This window comes from Equus caballus, chromosome 4, assembly GCF_041296265.1.
Source record: "Equus caballus isolate H_3958 breed thoroughbred chromosome 4, TB-T2T, whole genome shotgun sequence".
Taxonomy (NCBI): Eukaryota; Metazoa; Chordata; class Mammalia; order Perissodactyla; family Equidae; genus Equus; species Equus caballus.
The window spans coordinates 89,949,473-89,969,674 of NC_091687.1; the positions used below are offsets into that span (position 1 = coordinate 89,949,473).

Genomic DNA, 20,202 nt, shown 5'->3' on the forward strand with positions numbered 1-20,202 from the left:
AAGAGGTATATTAAAATCTACTACTGTGGTTATCATTTCATCAAATTCTGCTTGTCTTTCTAGTGGTTTTGGTTTTTAAAAATTTTGTGCTATGTTTTTTAGTGCATACTAGCTGACTATTATATTTTTTTGTGTTTGTATCTATACCACAGGAAATTGAGCTGGCTGCATATAAAATGATACCCAAATAATAATGGCTTAAATAAAAATGTATTTTTCTCAAACATAAAAGATACCTGATGGTGAGAAGTTCAGGGCTGATATAGTGGCTCCATGGTCATCTGGAATGCAAGGTCCGTTTGTCTTTCTGCTCTGCCAAATTTAGTATGTGGTGCCCATTCTACAAGTCGTGGTTGCAAGATGGCTGCTGCATCTCCAGCCACCACATACATATTCCAGTCAAGAAGGAGGAAAAACACGTTCAGAAAGGAGTAGCTTCCAGATGAATTAGACTTCAACAAGCCCCACCCACTAACCTCTGCTTACAACTTATACTCTACCTCCAATTGTAAAAGAGGAAGGGAAAATTGTTTTTATCTGGACACATTGCTGTGCCAAATTAAATTGAGGTTTTGTTAGCAAGGGTGAGGAGGAATAGACATTACATAGGTATCAGCAGTCTCTGCCACAGTGCCTTTAATCATTGCACCCTCTTCCTATTTTATGCTTCTGTCCTTGAATTCGATATTAGTATTGCCACTCCTGCTTTTGGATTTGCCTGACATATATCTGCCCAACCACTTATTTTCAACCTTTCTTTGTCACTTTATTTGAAGTGAGTTTCTTATACATAGCTTAATTTTGTTTTTTTTAAGCCCCATCTGAAAGTTTGTCCTTTGAAAGGGAAATTGGACTCATTCAACTTTTTAGCAGTAGCTGATATATTTATTTTTATTCTTTCCTTTTTATTTTTATTACTTATTATACTTCATTGTTGTTTCCTTTTCCCCCCTTTTCCTTAGGTTGACTGGCTTGATTCTTTTTAAAAGTTATTTTCCCCCTCTGTTAAGTTGAAAGTTTTCCTATGAAGCGCTCACTTCTCTTAAATAAACAAATGCTTTTTCTGACTGAATAACCATATCCCTGTATCTCAGAGATTCCGTGTGAATACGCTGAGGAAGAAATGCAGTTTATTTCTTCAATAGTGAGGTAGGGTCATTGGCACCACGTAATATTTAAGGAGATTTATTTTGCTCACTCCCTTCAACGTCACGTGTAGACGCACTTATGCGGAGCTGGAAATGAGCCCCGTTTTGACTGAGGGCCACTCCTGTGTGCTGCGCTCTCTAGATTCCTTTCAGAGCCTGGCTGTTGAAGGAAAAAGGAAGGCTATCATCTTGGACTCTAAAAGTCCACATGGGAATGAATCATGATAAGTATTCGTCCTTACATTTCTCTAAGTCTTTTCTGAATGCAAAACAAGTTATCACGGGTGATAAAGCAAATACGACAATGAGTAACACTCTGTTACCCTTTGTGGCTTGCTATCCCTAACGCACTTGTTTTAAAAGAGGTTTTGAAACCTTTTTCCATGGTGGGCTTGAGTTCCACAAAGTTTGTTATAGTTCTGTGAGGAACTTGCATATGAAATTTAGCTTTAGATTACTTGGTGAAATTATTAAGCTTTTTTTGATACTTTAGAATTTATATGAATATATTACTTCTGAAAGGAGCCTTTTTTCTCTCATCTGGCTCCAAATTATACCTTCCACTTCATGCCACAGCAGTATACTTGTTCCCAAGAGCAATCAAGGATCCTGAAATTAAGCGAATGGTACAAGTGTTACCATCTAGGTAGGAATTTTGCTGTTTTTACCATGGAGAACAATAGGAAAGAAAAAACCAAAGTTTTGTTAAAGCCATATAACTTCTACTCAACCACACCAATCTAATTTATTACTTTTTAAAAAATTATTATTATTTTAGGTCACCTATGGGTATGATTTGGCTACAAACTGGTATTGATAAACCTTAAAGTAATCATTCTATACAGCAAACTATTTGTACTCTGAAAAATTTTTAATTTGTATATATAGAAAATAAATTGAATAAATAACCAATTACATACAAGAAACTCCCCACCTTGAAACATTTGGGTTGTAATATTTGTCACTGGGGCTCTCTCTCCCTTTCTTATCAAGAATAGAGTGGGTCATTCTCTCATTCTGCCACTTGCTGTATTGTTGGGGCAAATGGACAAAGATTCAGTTCTGTTGTTGGAAACGCCTTGCTTCTCAATACCACTATTTTCCTGCCGCATTTTAGGCAAAGGGAGGAAGGCATGGTGTCATAGGAAGAGAAAAATTAATAAATTTAAAATCTGCCTCTTCCTCTTCTTCTTAAGTACTTTTCCTCCAGCATTGACCATGAAAGGGGCTGGCCTCAGAGGAGAAGTGGGAGAGATTTAAGAGTGAGAAAGAAAAGTGTCTGATGAAAATAAAATTATTTTAGGAAAAAATATATAAAGAAACATGCTAGATTTGAACATTAAAGTTTTTTGGCGTATAATGTGAGTTTAATTTTACTGGCTACTAATATCGATTAAAAATGAGGCTTTACAAGATTGGCCATATGTTGAAGCTGGATGACGGTTCATAAAGGTGGAAGTTGGGTACATTTTTATTATTCTTTCTACCTTTTGGTATATTTAAACCTCCCATAACAAAAAGTTTTAAAAAGAAAATGAATTTAAAACAGTTTTTGAAAGAAAACTGTTCTGGATTGGTTAATTCTGACAAAGAGATTCCTCTTTTTATGCCCCTTGAAAAGAGTATCATAAATTTGTTCATCAATGGAGTTCAAAACTGGTCTGGATTCGTTCTGTCAACAAAACGCTTCAATATATACCCTGTATATAACTCCTGCAGTTGACACTCTATGATTGAACTTGGAAAAAAATAGGCTTGCATAGCTTTCATGAATTAATTGAAAATACCGAAATTTAAAATTTTCAGTGAGACATGACAATACTTACCAGAAACAAGTCATCAGTTCTCTAGTTATTTTTACTTTCATGTTATTCGGACCCAGAGTATTAAACAGGGAATCAGAAATCTCTAAAAGCTAATTCCTAGAGTAAGACAACTTACTTTATGTCTTAGTGTCTCCATTTTTTTCCTCCAGCTAAGTGAGAAAAAACCCTGTGACCAAACTTTATATCTTCCAGAACATTTGAGGAATAACCATGTTGGAAAGAAGATTTTTCTAATGTATCATATAGAATTTTGTTAATACACAGAGATTGTCTTCTTCGCTAAGAACAAATAGAAAATAAAGACGAATAAATGAATCATACTAAAAGTCTGGTTCATAGTGTCATCTCTTTGTAAAATTTCTCATATAAGGTGCCATGTTTTCCACTTTCTTCTCAGCTGGCCTGGGCTTAGAGCAATGATCTGCCACTCTCATGTATCAAGTATGTGCTAGAATGCAGAAGTATGCATAATCCTTGTCCAGGGTACAATTTGAGTGCGCTGATGTAGCACAAGAAAGGCTCCGAACTCTGTGGGTTACAAAGGCATTGGCCTCCGGGAGCCCTGAGTAGTAGATGTGACCATGGCATGCTTTGCGACGTTTTTGATTGGTTTGTTTAGATTTCATTCAATTTTTAAGGTAACTATGGGGTAAAAGGCACTAAGGGACATTTCACACAGTATCAGGAAGTTGTGGGGTGGTTTGCTACTCAGTTGAAATTAAATCCTGAGAAATAAAACTCCTAAAGGAATTGAATATAGGGGAGAAGGGAAGATAATACCTTATCATTCAAAATCACCTAGATATTTACTAAATGCCTCTTCTGCTGATTTTTTACATTTCAGTAGCTAGCAAATCTTGGTTTACAAAGTGCTTTCACATACATTATCTTATTTGATCCTTCCAACAAGCCAGTGAGGTCAATGGGGCAATCTTAAAATGAGGAAATTGCATCTCAGAGACTTAAGTGCTTTCTAAAGGTCTAATCCCCAGCTGAATGGGGCAGGGGGCACAGAAACTACCAGGTCTCCAGACACCATCTTGTGGCCATTCCCTGCTGACCACTCAGTATTGTGCTCCTCCTTTCTGTGTTAGTGCTGGGGAGGATTCAAAAGGAGTATGGACATGACATCTGCCCTCAGTGAGTCTGTGATCTAGACGAGAAAATGCAAGTTTTACGTAATGAAACAAGCAGAGAATTATTCAGTGGTAAACTATATGAAAGGGGCTACAAATACAATGAAACCTGGATTATTTTAATTGGAAAATAAGGTGCTATAAATTCTACCCAAGCCCTGAAAAATGTTTGCAGGTGCACAAGAATATTGGTCAACTGAATATTTTTCTCAAGTCTTTCGGCCAGGCAATGTTTTCCTGGAGAAGTCCCATGATTAATTATTGACGGAGGAAAGCTTGTCAAGGAGAAAGGGAAAGACAACATCATCTTATACCTTATCATATACTCGCAGGTACAATCTTGCACAGCCCTGCAGTGACACATGGTTGCTTGCAAGAGCCGATTCTTGAACTGTTGAATTCTTATTGATCTCTGCTGTGCCTCAGACTGAGAAGTGGAAGCTTGTGGGAGCTAGTCCTGGCCCTGCACATCTTTGTTAGGTCCTCTAGGCCATCGACGGAGGCCACCAACCCAATCACCTTCTTGCCTCCTTCTATTTACCTAATTGCAAAGGGAAAAAAGGGGAGGAGTCCAATTTTTTAAAGAAAACTTCCTGAGGACAGGAGAATGGACACATTTGTTCTACACTCAGAGGGACTGTGGACTTCAAGGGTCTGCAGGGACTCTGTGATCACTTTTATTCTCTGATGTCCTAATGCTCAAACCTAAAACTTTCCAAACCCATATTTGTTTCAGAAGCAAAATTCTGTTTAAAATACCTGTTCTTTCTTTTTCATCAGAGCAAGCCTGTCCTCAGAGACAGCTGCAGACCAGTCACTATTTCTTCTTCTCTGTGTCTTCCCCGCTGAGTGGCATATTGCCTGGGAGGCCCCATGGGGACTTCCAAAACCATCAATGAGTGACTGGCAGCAATCTCTTAAAACAAATGCACATGGCCGGCCAGGTTCACCAGAATTATGGACATTCCTGTGTAGTCTTCTTCAAAATGCTAATTTGCTCAAGTGCCCATTGGAATAGGCCAGCATGTGTGAATCTATGGTTTAATCTTGCTTGCCACCAGAGAAGAGTCAAGACAGCAGTCACAGGCTGGCAGTCATGCTGGAGTCGCTCCTTGAGCATCAGTGCATGCCTACTTGAGAAGAGGAGAGGGCGGTGGGAGAAATCGGGTGGGAGTTCAGAATGCAACCATGATGGTCTGTGAGTAAATGTGAGGGTGCACTTTGGAGGCACTGTCAACAGCACCAACAACAGTGCTCACTTACACTGAGCACTCAAGTGCAAATATGATCACAGTTCTGACTCCGAAACCCAAGCAGATAACCACTACCACTGGATCAGCCATGTCTTCAAGGATGCATCCTTTCAATTACCTTTCCCAGAGTGGCAATGGATTTATGCTGAGTCACTCAAGCTTTTATTTCATCCAGTGGTTGTGAACATGGACTCTGGAATCAGCTCTGTCACGTACTATCTGGGTGACCTGGGGACGGTTACTTAGAGATTCTCCATGACTTTGATTTCTCATATATGAAATGGTGATAATTATACCAGCTATCCCATAAAGCTGTTACGAGGAGTAAATGAGTTCAGACATGTGAAGAGCTTAGAACATTGCCTGGCACATATTATGTACTGTGTAAGTGTTAGCTATTTTCATTCATTCATTCCTCTAATATTAATCTAAAATCTCTGCTCTGGACACAGCTAGGTGTCGAGAAGTAAAAGCAAAAAGACACAGTAGGTGCCCTCAGTGGGTTTTCACTCTATTATAGGCTTGTGTTTTCTTTGTCTTTATCTAGCACAACAGTTGGGAGGTACTCAATAAATGTTTTTGAATATATGATTGGACTGGGGAAATGGGCAAGTATACTGATAATTTCAGTTAAACAACTATAGTTAACAATGCCTGGCATATAGTAAGAGCCTGGGACCATATAAACACAATTAGCTATTTTAATTATTAACTTAGTAGAATAAATGCTGAGACTGAGTGTGTGGACTGGAGGTTGAGGGTGAGGAGGTAGGTGCACTCAGGGAAGTCTTCCAAGAGACAGTATCACTGAGCTTAGTTTTGATCAGCGAGTGGGTGTTAGCCAGTAAGAGAAGAGGGCTAAGTGTGTTCCAGGCAGAAGGAACATTGTGTGCAGAGCTAGAGAGGCGTGAAATAGCACAATACATTCAGGGAGCTCCGAGTAGGCAAGTACGACCAGAGCCCCATCCTCATTGTGACATACAGCGTGCATTTGTTAAATGAGTATTTGAGATTAGAGGCTGTGAAATGAAACAAAACAAATGAGACATCGCTTGTGTTGCCCTGGCCTTTAGCATTAACTAAATAACCAGTCATGGACTAAGTGGCTAGGGAATCTTAAGTCGTTCAGTTTAATTACTCGCCCTGGGACAAATGCTGTTAGTCTCTATACAGCATTGCTCTATAATCAGCCCCTTTTGGTCTTTGGATAGAGGAAGTAAATTCACCTGATTTACCCGTTTTCTCAAGGTAATTGAGATGAATTACAATAAAGGCGATGGGATCATAGTACAGACGAAGATGTTTTTGCACAGTAAAGTAGGTTTGTCTAGATCAGGGGTTAGCAAACTATGGCCTGAGGGCCGAATCCTGCCCACTGCCTGTTTTTGTAATTAAGTTTTCTTGGAACACAGCCACGCTCATTTGTTTACATGTAGTCTAGGGCTCCTTTCACACTACCGCCGCAGACTTGAGTAGTTGTGACAGAGACTGTATGGCCTGCAAAGCCTCAAATATTTACAAGCTGGCTCTTTCCAGAAAATGTTTGCCAATCCTGCTCTAGAGTCATCTCTTCCAACCAGATGATAAGTAAAAACCACCTAAATATTTAAAACAGAGGATTGAGTTGGTTTAGAACCAACATGCAAACAATAGGTTATTAAGTTTTTTGAGTTCACTACCAAGGAGAGAAGATTGCAAATATGTTCACCATGAAGCGTGCAATAAACGTGAATAAATGAATGAACATAGATACTGTGATTGGCCTTCAAGTTTGATGCTGAACTTCCTGGCAGTCAGAAAAAAGAAAAGAAGGGAATCGATCGTCAGTATTAGTGACCTGTTGCTTCATAACAAACCACCTTAAAACTTAATGCCTTTACTACTCCTCTTGAGACGGTGTTGGCTGAGTGGTTCTGCTGATCTAGGCGGGATCCAGTTGATCCTGGTGAGCTTGCTCGTGCATTTGTGGTCAGCTGGCATATTAGCTGTGGGCTGGCTGGTCTGGGATGGCCTCAGCTAGGATGGCTCATCTCTACTCCACATGGTCTCTCATCCTCCGGCAGGCTTGCCTCGCCTTGTTCACATAGCAGTGGCAGGTTCCAAGAAAGAAAGTGGAAGCACACACCTGAGGCTTAGGCTTGGACCTGGCACACTGTTACCTCTGTTGCATTCTAGTGGCTAAAGCAAGTCAAAAGGCCAGCCTGGATTCAGTGGCCTAGGTGGGGAAATAGATTCTAACTCTTGACGGAAGGGGCTGCAAAGTGACATTGCAAGGGGCAGGGGCAGGAGGGAGAAAATTGGGGCCATGGTTCAAATTAACCAATCAGCATCTAAATCAGCATGTATTCCAGCTATAAATTTTTTAAAAAGTCATCTCTGTGGTCTAAAGTGGAAAGGAATATTCGTTGCATATCAGTCTATTCAGCCCCACCCACAGAGATGAATCATCATTGTCTTCAACTAAGGGGACCAATATCCTCTAGCTAATGACAGATGCAGAGGGGGAGTAGAAAGAAGCCTGTCACAAGTGTGGTACATGTCATATGAGACCCAGACCCATATTAAAATGCCATCTTGATGAATTTCACTAGGAAATCAGACTCAGTTTTAATGAGTTAAGGGGATAAGGAAAATCGTTATTACAGAAGGAACCAATGACTAAATTGAATATTAACCTTTGTAACTAAAGCCTAAATGGACGTACGATATTCTTGCTGACCACTCCCACTGCCCTCCACTTCATTATGGGTGGCATTAAAACTGGTCACTGTATTCAAAGACAACACTGATATCTATGGATATAGATGTGATTGAAAAGGCAGATAGGGAATAAATATTCTTTTTAAAACTCACTAGCCATGTAATGATTTTTTAAAAATTTATTGCTGGAATATCTTCATTATTACCAAACATACCTCAATAAATAATGTTAAGTATAAATAGCAGCAGTGATGTCAGAAATCCTCCTTAACTGTTCTTTTCCTGGAAACATGACCTGTCAGTAAGAAGAGAGTAGCTTTTGCTCCTTAGAGTCATTCAGAATCTCCCCAAAATCTAAAAAAAACAAAGCAAAACACTAAAAAAACCCAAAACTCCCAAACTGCCCAGACAAAGTCACACAACCTAGGTCTGAGAACATTGTTTCTGGCCTAGAGCCAGTCAGGGTGTGTGGCCTTGTTTGCAATAAGCTGACATCTTTACACTTGGCTTTCCATGGAGCTGCCACCATCAGACTTCTGTAGTATCAGCAGTAGTGCATGGGGGGAACATGACAGGATTTAGGGAGCTATTAGACGCCTGTTGACTCAGACATCAGGACCAGCTGTGAAGGGAAATATATTTCAACTTAGGTACGGTGAAAAGGAACTGAGCTGTTGACATTGAAGAGGTGGGGATGAAACCCTCGGGATGCTTGAAGATGACCAGTTTCTGGGATGGTCGAGGGGAGGTAGGGCTGTCTCAGGAAGGACAAAGGAAGCTTCCAAATGAAGCTTGGGTACAGAAAATCAGAAGTTAACCTTGGCAGGTCACATAAATGTTAAATGATATAACACATATAAAATACCTGGTGGAGTACTTAGAAGAGTAGACCTCAACAAATATTGGTTCCTTTCCTGTCTTTGCCTCTCCCCCTCACTTTAGAGATTTCTTAAAAATGAAATACCTGCCAGCCAGCAACCATTGGAAAGATGTCAGATAGGATAAGCTGTTGATAGGTGGTAACAATCAACAAAATTCACACTTCAGGTGGATAGAGTAGGGCACGTCACCTCTCCCGTCCCTCTCCTCATCACAGCTTGGAGGCAGCATAAATACATTCCTTCCTTCCTGTAGAGGAAGTGAGTGTTCTCTCAGACCTACCTTGGCATTCCTTGATGTCTTAGAGAAGCAGATGACCCCGGCTGAGCAAGACAGTCAGCAGAACAGCAGCCCTTGATGCTGCAATTGGAAATTTCCATTCTTTGCTTGCAGCTCTGAAAAAAAAAAAAAAATCTAAAGAGCCCAGTAGCTGGGAAATTTCCACGATGGAAAATTTTAACATATTCTTTAGCTCTAAACTATGCAGGTTTATAAAGACTTTTTTTTTTCTTTTGGCAATTTCCTTCTTTAACAATAATTTATGAACATGGTAACACTACAGCTGCGGGAATAGGGAGGGCAAGATGACTTGGAGGGGCTTGGGTATGGTTTGGCTAGTGGGAGGCTGTGTATATACACATTTGACCACCTGAACCATAGAAATGCAAATCAGTACAAGACCCACTGCTTGGGAACTCATCCAAAATAGAGATAGTTTGCCCTGCAGCACTGCAGAGAAATCTGTGTAGAGACTGGAAATGGAAAGTGAATGGATACAACTTTGGAACAGGAGATGGTGAGTTCTGTTGCTGGAAAAAAACAATCTCAGGCAGATCCGTTAGACTGCTGCTTCTTAAACCTAAATGTGCATATGGATCAACTGGGAATCTCGTGAAGCTGTAGATGCTAATTCAGTAGGTCTTGGAAAGGGCCTGAGACTCTCTGTTTCTAACTGGCTCGCAATTGATGCTGATGCTGCCCTTCTGAGGACCACACTGTGAGTAGCCAGGCTGTAGACAACAGGTCGTCATCAGTATGAGGTCAGCTCGCCTTCAGTAGCAAAACACAGTCAAAGGGCGGCTGGAGGTAAGCTCCCTTGGGGTCGTTTTCTCAGACTACAAAGCTAAAGTCTAAGGGTAGAACTGAATGTCTTCTGGAAAGATGCTTCATGCAAGTCTGGATAAAGTGGATCTTTTGAAATGTGGAGATGCAAGCAGTTACCAGAAGCCTGCCTGCTCCAGCAGATTCAAGTTGGTGGTTTCTAGAATGCAATGCCTTTCCAGAGAAACCCCTATAACAAGTTGGTGAAGATTCGTAAACTGGTCCTGTCTCCTGAGTGACTCTCCAGCATTGTGCATGTGGGGTGAAACACCAATGAACCAGTTCCAGTTATTGAGGGAAGACTGTTGGCCAGAATTTGGAAAGGGGAAAAGGAATCTGGAAAATAAATTACTTCAATCTCAGCCAGAATAATTGTCTTTTATTGAAATAAAAGGAGAATAGGAGAATATTCCATTTTCTTAACAGTTGTCTCGCCTTTGTGCTACCTATATTACTGAGATTGAGAGAGAGAGATCAAAATCTGTGGCACCTTATTCCAGGGTGTTACCTCCAGTTGATCTGTAAGAATCTGCTGTGTGTATCTTTAAGGAAACATTTGTCCTATTTTTCATTTTCCATTCAGCTGAGTTTTGGATGGGTTATTACTACTTACTTTTCAAATTAAAGTACCCAGGAGCACATGGAAAAAAAGGAGGAGGGAGATTATCATCATGAAAATGCGCTGTTGAAATCAGAGTGAAACAAGCATGACGTGAATTTGATAAGATAATAAAAAGTATCAAAATATATATTAAAAGTAAATATTATGCTAGTATCTTAACTCCTACATAATGTTTCTAAATTCTAAATGGTTTATGGGATCGTTAGGGATTTGGACTTCTGGAGATTGGTTAGCGTCTTCCCTTTCAAAAATCTTCACTGTGGGGTCAAGGTATGATTCGGCATTGAAATAGACTACCTGATCACTTAAGTAAAAGAGATCGGCCTGGGTTTTTTCTTACTGTAGGTCTCAATAGCACTTGTTCACTGAAGAACCCTACAACCTACAGCCAATCAAATAGAATTTGCTTGATCTATCTGAAGTCACATTTCTTAATAATAAACATAATAATTATAATAAAATGTAACATTTTGGAGTGCTTAGAACAGGTGAGGCATTTAATCTTTACAACAAGCTTATAAGATGGGTGCCATTATTACATAGATGAGAAACTGGGATTTAGAGAGCCTAAATGAATTGCTTGGAATCCATACATTATGGCAAAGCAGGGAATAACCTTTTTTGACCAGCCTCACTTACTCGAGTGCTTTTTGCAAATGCCTCAGCTCCATCTCAGCTTCACCTCCCTTATCACAGACAGATGGATAGACAGACGCTCCTTCTCAAGTTCAACAACCTCACAGAGCTTGATTCAAATACTGAATGTGTTGTCAGTTGCTTACAGCTGCTATTTCTCTAGCAGAGCACTAAGTCCAGGCAAACTCTTTTGAAGAGCTCATTAAAACTGCTAAAATAAAGTCTTAGAAGCAGGTGCATTCATTAGCTGAAATGCAGACGATTATGTTAATATCGCATTCAGGTGACAAATTTAAAGCCATCAAAATCATGGAGGATAAAAGGATTTTCAAAGCTAAAGTTAACTTCTTCCTTTGTAGGGCTCCTTGCTCTGTTAAGCACGTGACTGCCTTTGCAGCTGTCAACATGGGGACTTCCAACGTTACCTCACAAAAATAAAGCCGTTTTGCAGTATCATATTTCCTTTACAATTTCTTGGGTCTCTATTCAGGAAAGGAAAGGTAAGGAATTGTCTACAACCCTAATGTTATTTTCTAAATAGGAAATCTGACACCTTATTTACAATCTATTGTCAGCTTGGGCCCAAGGGTAGAGAAGACACATTAAAGAAGACGGTTAAAATACGTGGACAATGATTCCTGGTTTGCATCCAGCAGCTCTTTCACTTTGCCTTTTCTTTTTTTTTTTTTCCCTCAAAGAAATATTGAGCATGACATCTGTATGTGATTGTACATACGTATTTAGGTGGCCATACATCAGAATGTTAACAGTAGTTACTCCAGGATGATTTTGGTTTTCTTTTTTGTGTATTTTTGTATTTCTCAAATTTCCTACAATGAATATGTATTACTCTGTAAATTTAAAAATTATTATGGAGTAATTAGCCTCTCCACCTTCAGTTGTTTTAACTATCAAATTGGGTTACTACTTAATTGCCTAGCACACCGGAGCTGGCTGAGACGTTTCCCCAAAGTCCTTCCTTCTTCTCAAATCTAGGATGTCTGTGGAAACATCAACTCCTCCTTTCAGAAGAAAATACAAGAAAAAGAAGGCGAGGTATCCAGCCACTTATAAAAAAATTATAAACATGCTTAAAGATTTTTATATTATCCTTCAGCACCTCAATCAAGTGGGCCTTTGTCAAAGTGAATGCATCTGCCATTTGCAAAGGGAAAAAGGCTGAGCAACCTTTTAAAACCAAATTAACTTTATTTTAAATTTTTTTGGTTATACGCTTTGGGAAGCCTTGTAAGCTAATGCTTGACACATTCATTTTTGCAAATGGTATGGTACAATGACTGTATCACTGAGTGAAAAATGTAAAATAATGGGGCTGGCCCCACAGCATAGGGGCTAAGTTCAGCGTGCTCTGCTTTGGCAGCCTGGGTTCACGGGTTTGGTTCCTGGGCTCGGACCTACACCACTTGTCAGCCATGCTGAGGAAATGACCCACAGACAAAATAAAGGAAGATTGGCACAGATGTTAGCTCAGGGTTAATCTTCCTCAAGCAAAACAAGAGGAAGATTGGCAACAGATGTTCGCTCAGGGCAAATCACCCTCACCAAAAAAAGAAAAGAAAAATATAAATAATGAAGCTGCTGTAGACTTGAACCCATCTACCTGAGGGCATCTTTACATAGAGAATGTGTGTGTGTGTGTGTGTGTGTGTGTGCCTAAATAGCTTGAAATTAACAAGCTGCTTGTGTGGTGTAATAGTCCTGTTTTTGCCTTCCTTCCTCTTCAGCTCTTCTTCTGTCTCACCCTGTGCACTATTACTTTCTCTTTTTTCCTACACAATTGAAAAGACAATTGACCACATTTAAAAGGAAAAGCAATATATAAAGCAGGAAAGATCTCCTTGAGATGGGGTTAGATAAGCAAATACTTCTGAGTACACATGTGCATACATGCCCCTTTCCTAGTCAAGAGTGGCCTAGCTGAGTCCTTGCTCCAAGTGCCATGAGTCTCATTACTTGTGACTCGTATAGAGTGCAGGCAGTTCCTTCCACTGCTGGACTGCTCTGAGTCTCCTAGGAATACTTTCCCACCCACTCCAACTCTTGTTTAATTCTCAGAGCTGCCACCCTCTCAGAAGCTACAGATTCAAGACAAAGGGAGGAAGGTGGCCAGAAGAAACTCCTGTCCTTCCGGTATGAAGCATTACCACCATGAGATTAGAGAGTAAACTGTACAGCGCAGAATTTAAATGTGAAAGGAACTTGAGAGGTCACCTCAGTCAAGTTTTCTTTAAATGTATGTGTCTCTTCTAGAGCATACCTGATAGTCATCCAGGCTGACCTTGAAATTTTCCAGTGACGAACACTCTCCTACTGTTTTTCACTTAGATGCTGATAGATGTGTAGATAGAGCACAAATAGCATTACAACTATAATGGCAAAAAGAAAAAAAATGAATTATTCCTAATCCTGCCACCCTTAAAAAAACCAACTATTTTTTAATTTCTGTGACTGATCCAGGATCTCCCAGTCTCAAGTAAATATAACCTTTTAGGGCCCATGAGGAATATCAAGAGACTGAACCATTTGGCTTAAAAGACACTTGGGAGATTTTATTGGCCCGTGGTGCTCATCACACCATGAGAGTCAGACCCTGAAAAGGAAAATTGTGTAAAGAATTTGTAAGCCTCAGTACCACAGTATTTCCCAAGTCTCTTCCTAACTCATCCCTTTTGTCACTCTGACACCAGACAGCAAGAGAACATTTCTGAGATTATCTTATCCGGAGTTCTTTCCAACGTTTACAAATACTATCTAAGCTGAGCAGTGTGTTCCCAGGTTACCTAAATTGTCCATGTGATGGTATTCCTTTCAAAGGAAATTGGAGAGTTCAGCAGCTTTCTGAAACAACTAGATGTGACAACACAAAGAACAAAAGTAACAAAAGAAAACCCTTCAAAGACAGAGCGCCCTCTGGAAACGGTTAGGCATTCTGCCTTTTCACATCGCTCGCCGAGAGATTCTTTTACGATGACTTTAAAATGAAAGTGGTGTTGAGTTTGGGGGAAGCAAATTCAAAAAGATCAATCAGCCAATAGAGTGGATAAAAGACTGTGAACTACAGTTGTGACTAAGTAAATAGAAGGGAGAGGTTTTTCTTAATGATTATTTTTTTAATGAGTTATTTAAAAAACTATGGAAAAATTCAAATACGAAAGAAAATAAGGCAGAAAATTTTTTAAAACCCCACCTTCCACCACCTAAAAATAACCATTGTAGATTTTAAGGCAATATCATTCCAGACATGGAAATAAGAGATATTTTAGAATTTTAAAAAGCGACTTGCACTCAGGCAACTAAGCATGGTCTTGTTGGTGATGGTCTAAAGAGACCCAAAACTTGACTTTTTAAAATGTCTATTTCGTCTGAAAAGTGAAGAGAGGAAGAATTCTCAGTTCATAAGCAATTATAAGAACGTGAGTTCATAGAAATTAGCAGATATTTTTATTTTCATCTACGTGTCCATGCTGTGACCCTCAGTTTAACTGCGCCTAAAACATATCACAATAAGATGTGCTCCCATAATGCTTTTCAGTTTATGAATCAACTTTATGCTGACTCTCCTGACCATGTAAAATAATCAGGGTTGATATTTAGATGGCACATATTAGTCTGACCATTCCAGTTATTTACGGCCGCGTCCATTCGGCTTAGTTGGACATCTGTTTTGATTGGTCAGTGTTAGCACTATACCAATTATTATACATTTGTTTTTACTGGTTATGCCTCTTCTGAGCATACTAAATATTTCCCTGAGCCAAGGTTTATTCTGCTAAATTTCTAATCTTTGATGTTTTTTAAAAAATGTGTCCCTCTTAACCCCATTCATTTATTAGTGAACTTATCCCACAAGATTCCTCTCTTGCAGAAATGAAGCAATTTTTATTTATTTGTTTCTTTCTGAAAAGGAAAGAGTAAAATGCCCTCTCCCCTGCTCCTATACACACCTCGTTACATTCACGTTTGGGCAAAGACTTCACTGGAAATTTTCAAACTCAGAGGAAATTTTTCTCCTTTATATTACAAAAATTGGGGACATTGTGATCTCCATTATCTGTGTTTAAATTCAGGGAACATTGATACTGATTATCCACATGGCAGATTATCCTAGTTATTTCTATTTACAATTTTCACAGTAGCTCTCCCCTCCTACTTACATTTGGCTAATGGTAATACAAAATCAGATGCCATTTCCTGACTTACTCATCAACTTACATTGAGAAAATGCAGGTCGAATAGGTGGAAGAAGAAAGCCAATATTTCCTTGGTAACCTGCATATCACAATTAAAGGTAAATGCTTAATCAAAAGTACAGATTTTCCATGCAGTAATGTCTCTGTTTGTCTCATAAACACTAGAACATTAGACCACCTGATCATTTTTCTGGAAAAAAAAGTGTAAATAATTTTAGTAAATGAAATCATATTTCTCCACTGACATGTTCTAATTTAAAAGTATAATTTCATTTTAATTGATTTTTAATTGAGAGCAGCACTTAACCATTCTCTTACTATCGATACTTATGCATATCAAGCCATAGGCACCACGTCCGTGCCTCTGTGGCTTGGCTTGTTTTTCCTTTTATTGTAGGTGAAGAACAGGAGCCACATTCTATGCACAGGAGTTAAGGCCACACTTCTTCCTCCTTCCCTAAGTTCAGTAAGTGGCCACCTCAATGTTTCAGTGTTTGAAATTTCCTACTTCGTTAACATTCACTACTTAGGCACATTAGAGAAAGGACCAATTTGAATTAGTGGAAATTTTGAATGCTGTATTATAAAAATACATCGTTTTATCGCTTTATGGTACAGTACGCCACTCAAACAGTCTACAGTGAAGTATTTCCGGGAAGAACGGCTGCTCTCGGACTGCTTTAACCGTTAAGACGCTTCAACATTGTGCGCTTTAAGTATTAAGCAAATGAATGTTGCTAAATTATCTGAACATGCTCACTTCACTTTCACTGAGCAGTTCCTATATGTTTGGCATGATGCTAGAAAAATTTTGTCCTCTTGAGCTGACAATTCACTAGAAATTTTCGTTCGTTTTCCCTAGTAGCACTCATGTTTATTCAGCACCTGTCTAAATTCACTCTTTTATTCAAAAGACATTTAACAGCTATAGTAGGGTAGGGATAGGCACAAATTCAAAGTGACTGGAGTCTTAGGGTGAAAGTCATTTACCATATGGATCAACACCAATCAATCAATTAATCAATCAATCCACAAGTCCTTTTTTTCTAGGTAATCTAACTAGTTCAGGGTTTCTCAACCCTGGTGCTCTTGACATTTTGGACTGGATAAACCTTGTGGGGAGCTGTTCTGTGTATTGTAAGATGTTTAGCAGCATCCTTTGCCTCTTTCCATTAGATGCCAGTAGCACCCCCACTTCTAGTTCTGATAATCAAAAATGTCTCCAGACATTGCTGAATGTCCCGGGGGAGGGGCGGAGAGTCGGGAGGCAAAATTGTCCCTGGTTAAGAACCACTGAGCTAGCATGTACATCATACCTTCTTTACTAGATTATAACGACCTCGAGGGCAGAGACTCAGTCTGATTCATTGCTCTACCGCCCTCTCCCCACCAGCTAGATTTAGTTTCTGGCACAGAAGTGCTTCTTGATGAATGTTCTGAAACTAACAAAATATCTCCAGAGTACCTGTACTGTCAGCAGCCCTCAGCAACGCGCTTTGGTAACCCAGAAGCTGAATAAGGTAACTGGGGTAAATTGCCTAACAAATTTTTATGATTTGAATAATCACTCCCTGTTCGTATCATATACCCACTTTGCTGCCAAATGCCTACACTTGTATAGGGCTTTAATGTGTAGGAAGCACATTTCACATTATGGCATTTGATTCTGATACAAGGATAATCACTTTGGCCACCTCTGTTTATAATTTAAGCTCCCGAGTCGCAGAGCCACATTCTCAGGCAGGCGCGGGAAGTATTTCGATTTCAGTGCCATTGCCTTCGGTTATTAAAAGGAACTCTTAAGATTAGTTTAATAATGTTAAATTTAAAGTTCAGGATTCTTTTTTGCCATGTTAAAAGTAGGACATCCAAAAGGTTCTCCAGTGATCTAAGAGATTCTGGTTTACTTAGATTCCTGGAAATTGCCAGACAGCTTTAAGGGAGGGGCGAAAAAAAGAGTGAGGAAATTTTCCCTGTGGGCAATTGGGGAAAACAAAAATATTTTTGTGCTGTGGAGACTTCTCAGGAAAGGAGGGTTGGCCAGCAGTGGCATCTGCGCAAGGGGAATTTCCACATTTGGGAAAACATGGTCATAATTAATGACTTAGGAAAGCCAAGAAAATGAACCATGTTGGAAAAATATGATCTTCAATGGCCAACTCATTGTCAACTGATTGGTCCAGAAAATTGGATTGTTTTAGAAAGAGACTTTTATTTGTGGATATTTGCCTACATGTCCTTCCTTCTGTGGATCTAATAAGTACCCTGCCCTTGCCTGGGGAGTCAGTTTTCCATAGCCAGACCCACTCTCTCTGTTCCTCCCTACCCTAAGGGAGTGTTTGCGTTAGACTTCTGGCCTGGACAATGGCCTGTAGTCTTTTGCTTTGAACATGATACTTCGGACTAGCCAGCAGGGCTATTAGCCTCCATTAGAATAGAGGATTCTTGGACAAGGGCAGAAGGATGAGCTTGCATCATCTTAATGCGGCCATCATTTATTGAGAACTCTTTGTCTTAGGCCCTGTGCTAAGAACATTGAAAAGCTATCCTGACTTAGACAAGAAGAAACTGAGGCTCAGGCAATTTAAATAAGTAGTCTAGAGTCATACAGTTTTTAACTACCAAACGATACTTTTTCGGTCTCCTCATCCTGTATACAAAGTTTACTCCCTGAATTGGAATGTTTTCACCCTGTATACAACCTCTCACTTACTTAACTACTCCCTTCCTCTTCCTCTTCCCTAGATCGCTTTGTTTAAACTAGATCTGGTCTTGGGGTCATGCGCATCAGAGAACTCCACAGTTCCCTATCATTCTCAATAGGAGAAATCTGGGCCGGCAGGCTCAGCACCATTCATGTCTCTGTTTACTTAAGGAATGATTAAGTGGTTAGAACATTCTTGCTCCACGATTTGATTTTCTTTTATCTCAGTGATGAATTTCTTTTTCCTGAGGAAGTTTCGCCCTAAGCTAACATCTGTTGCCAGTCTGCCTCTATGTTGTGTGTGGCTCGCCACCACAGCATGGCCACCAACGAATGGTATTGGTCTGCACCCGGGAACCAAACCTGGGCCACTGAAGCAGACTGCACCGAACTTAACCACTAGGTCATGGGGCCGGCCCCTCGGTGATCCATTTTATTAAAACAGGTATGGTCATCTTTTGCCTCTTCTCTCATAATTTTCTCAAGATCAGAACATACCTTGCTGAATTTCAACGTATTTGCTAAGGTAAAAGTCAAGTATTTAGAAAGGGAAATATAGCTAAGAAAAAAAATCCCTATATGTGACACGTAGATGTGGTATCCGGTAGAGCATCTATAAAATGTAGCACGTTGTTTTGTGAAATGAAACAATTGCAGGTTCGATCATGTCCCTCGGAAGCAGCAGCTCCATGCTCCAGAGCCATACGACGTGGCTTCTGAAGTCAGCCCTGTCCTGCAACTGCAGCGGATATGAGCAAACAGACCTAACTAGGACTAAAGAGCCTAACTGCCCTGGATTGAAACTCAATGGGTATTATAATTAATTCAAAAATCACAGCATCTTGGAAATAATTTATTTCTTTGCTGTTGAACTTAGAACATATTAATTAAATCTTACTAATATTTGTTTTCTGAGTGCTTCTTGGACATAGCCAGACATTACTACCTTTATTTAGAGATGTGAAAACTGAAGGGATGGATTAGTTTTTTACTGCTGTGTAGCAAATTACCACAAACTTAGGGGGTTGGAACAACATCTCATTATCAGCTCACAGTTCTGGAGGTGAGAAGTCTGGGTGGATTTGGCTGGGATCTCTGTTTACGGTCCCATAAGGCGGAAATCAAGGTATTAGTGAGTCTGGTCTCTTATCAGGAAGCTCTGGGGAAGAACTGGCTTCCAGACTCATTCAGATTGCTGGCAGAACCCAGTCCCTCGTGACTGGAGCACTGACTCCCTGTTTTCTTCCCAGCTGTTAGCCGAGAACCATTCTCTGCTCCTGGAGGCCACACACATTCCTTCTCACTGGTCTTCTCTATCTTCAGAGCCAGGAATCACCTTTGAATCTTTCTCCCATTTGGAATCTCTTTGACATCCTCTTCTGCTACCAACTGAAGAAAACTATTCTCTTAATGGGCTCACCTGATTGGGCCAGGCCCATCTGGATAATCTCTGTATCTTAAAGTAACCTGACTCAGGATTTTGATGACATCTGCAAAATCCCTTTACAGCAGTATCTAGATTAGTGACTGAAGTAGTACCTAGATTAGTGTTTGACTGAATAATAACCAAAAGATGAAAATCTTGGGAAGCTATCTTTAGAATTCTGTCTACCATAAGGAAATTGAGGTACCCGGTTAACCTGAGCTATGATTTCGAAATAGCTTCACCACAGTATTGAATCAAATAATTTAATTTTTTATTTTATTCCTTTGTTTATTAAAAAATATATGTAAAATATGGTTTATTTTTTAATATACTTATTTTGGGGGTGCACATCCCTACATTTTTTACTGACGCATGATCGAAAAGGTCATGTTGCCAAAGCTGTTTTGGGACATGTTGTGTTTCAAGGGTCTGAGAATATCCAAGAGGGATGTGTGCGCGTGGAGCTAGACATGGGTGTATGTGGGGAGGATGGTGATGGCAGGTGAGGAAGGGGGAGGGGCTGAGATTGTGGTGAGTACAAACAGTTTATTTCTGTTTTT

General features: G+C 39.8%; 1 protein-coding gene across 18 annotated transcripts in view; it reads left to right on the forward strand.

Moving 5' to 3' along the window:
* Positions 1–20,202, forward strand: part of MKLN1 (muskelin 1) — a 312,981-nt gene that overhangs the window by 48,531 nt on the left and 244,248 nt on the right. For 3 of the 18 annotated variants that reach the window (XM_070265078.1, XM_070265082.1, XM_070265092.1), the window contains one exon: positions 11,661–11,801. The exons of the other annotated variants lie outside the window; for them this stretch is intronic. The gene's annotated coding sequence lies outside the window, so the exon portion shown is untranslated. The remainder of the gene's footprint in view (positions 1–11,660; positions 11,802–20,202) is intronic. 18 annotated transcript variants of the gene reach the window in all.